Below are 2,500 nucleotides of genomic sequence, written 5' to 3'. Positions count from 1 at the left end.
CCGGAATTAACCAGACAAATCGCTCCACCAACTAAGAACGGCCATGCACCACCACCCACCGAATCAAGAAAGAGCTGTTAATCTGTCAATCCTTCCGGTGTCCGGGCCTGGTGAGATTTCCCGTGTTGAGTCAAATTAAGCCGCAGGCTCCACTCCTGGTGGTGCCCTTCCGTCAATTCCTTTAAGTTTCAGCTTTGCAACCATACTCCCCCCGGAGTCCAAAATCTTTGGTTTCCCGGAAGCTGCCCGCCGAGCCATTGTAGTAACGTCGGCGGATCGCTAGATGACATATTTACGGTTAGAACTAGGGCGGTATCTAATCGCCTTCGAACCTCTAACTTTCGTTCTTGATTGATGAAAACACCTTTGGCAAATGCTTTCGCTGATGTTCGTCTTGCGACGATCCAAGAATTTCACCTCTAACGTCGCAATACGAATGCCCCCAGTTATCCCTATTAATCATTACCTCGGAGTTCTGAAAACCAACAAAATAGAACCGAGATCATATTCTATTATTCCATGCACGAAATATTCAAGCAGCATTTTGAGCCCGCTTTGAGCACTCTAATTTGTTCAAAGTAAAATTGTCGGCCCACCTCGACACTCACCGAAGAGCACCGCGATAGGATTTTGATATTGAACCGGCGTATTACCGCCGGCTCACCGACGATATGCTCCGCAGACGTGTCAGTATCACCGCGGATGCGGTGCACCGACAGCGCGGCGCACAAATGCAACTACGAGCTTTTTAACCGCAACAATTTTAGTATACGCTATTGGAGCTGGAATTACCGCGGCTGCTGGCACCAGACTTGCCCTCCAATTGTTCCTCGTTAAAATATTTAAAGTGTACTCATTCCGATTACGAGGCCTCGTAAGAGTCCCGTATCGTTATTTTTCGTCACTACCTCCCCGTGCCGGGAGTGGGTAATTTGCGCGCCTGCTGCCTTCCTTGGATGTGGTAGCCGTTTCTCAGGCTCCCTCTCCGGAATCGAACCCTGATTCCCCGTTACCCGTGACAACCATGGTAGTCGCAGAAACTACCATCGAAAGTTGATAAGGCAGACATTTGAAAGATGCGTCGCCGGTACTGGACCATGCGATCGGCAAAAGTTATCCAGATTCATCAAAATTAACGACTTCAGACGCGGGGCCCTCCGTCGATTGGTTTTGATCTAATAAAAGCACTCATCCCATCACTGGTCAGAGTTCTGATTGCATGTATTAGCTCTAGAATTACCACAGTTATCCAAGTAACTGAGTAAGATCTAAGGAACCAAAACTGATATATTGAGCCATTCGCGGTATCGCCTTAATACGGCTTGCACTGAGACATGCATGGCTTAATCTTTGAGACAAGCATATAACTACTGGCAGGATCAACCAGGGAGCTATCGAATAGAACACGCGCTCGTAGCGCGCACTCCGTCGATCCCGCGCGTCGACGATCCTAGATCACGCCGACGCGTTACGGGCGAGCTCTGTAAAACGTACACACAACACGCACATGTAAATAAATATTTATATGTAGTGTTGTGCGCACATAGAGAGTTTGGGGTCGCCGACGGGCGAACGTTTGAAACGGTTGTATCTCAAACACGTCAAACGTCCGCTGCCCGCCTGCATTTTCAGGACACACTGACGTGGCCCCAATTGGGAACGTTCGTACCGAGACGCGTTCACATTTTATTTAAAAAAACGTTTAACACAATACGGATGTGAAACAATCACGATTCCGCCCGGTGTCTATAGAGTAATGCCTCGCTAGATAGAGGTGTAAGTATAATTTTTCTCGGGACCGCTTCGATTCTATACGGACTCGTGCATACACAACGGTCCGTCGGCCCACACAGTTAAAGAGATTCATCTATCTCTCTCGTTTTATCCGAGAGAATACGAGAGACGACGAACGACGACGACGACGACGACGACGATAGTCGAGTCGTCCTGTCTGTCTGTAACGACGCGACTTTATTACATATATACATAGGTAGCAAAGTCTAGCGTCGTCTCTTTCTCGTACTCTCTATTATCGAACAAACGAGAGTGATGATAAATATTTATGATAGAGCGGACAACGAATAAGAACGCGTTGTCGCCCTAGCCTGCACAGCGGCGGCGCACGAACGAACGAACGAACGAACGAACGAACGAACGAATGCACACTCACGGACGGTACACGAACGAGAGTCGAGAGAGTGTTTTCTTATAGCAAAGATTTTATTCGTCGCGTCGAAAACACTCCGCCGCGGTCAAGCACATACATCACTCTCTACTCGTGATAATCGTACAACTACTTCGTGTGTGCACATATGTTGCTGTGTAGAGTAGAAACACACATGACAACACTAGCACACAGTCCAATTCGTAGACGATTATAACACATAACACATATATATGCACACCGTTTTTTTTTGTTTTCTTTCGGGGTGCATATATATGTGTTTTTCGTGATGATGCGCGCCCGCCGCCCGTCAACAACACAGAGTCGAGTCGCCGA

General features: G+C 47.8%; 1 non-coding gene across 1 annotated transcript in view; it reads right to left on the bottom strand.

The window, feature by feature from the left end:
- The window catches only part of LOC142987060 (small subunit ribosomal RNA), a 1,902-nt gene extending 512 nt beyond the window's left edge, over positions 1-1,390 (bottom strand). The window contains exon 1 of the ribosomal RNA XR_012960498.1: positions 1-1,390. This exon is cut by the window's left edge and continues 512 nt beyond it. This is a non-coding gene — a ribosomal RNA (small subunit ribosomal RNA).
- Between the last annotated feature and the right edge of the window lie 1,110 nt (positions 1,391-2,500).

Source organism: Anticarsia gemmatalis, unplaced genomic scaffold (assembly GCF_050436995.1).
Source record: "Anticarsia gemmatalis isolate Benzon Research Colony breed Stoneville strain unplaced genomic scaffold, ilAntGemm2 primary ctg00000056.1, whole genome shotgun sequence".
Classification (NCBI taxonomy): Eukaryota; Metazoa; Arthropoda; class Insecta; order Lepidoptera; family Erebidae; genus Anticarsia; species Anticarsia gemmatalis.
The sequence above is the reverse complement of the archived record's forward strand: the minus strand, read 5'-3'. Positions and strand labels throughout refer to the sequence as shown.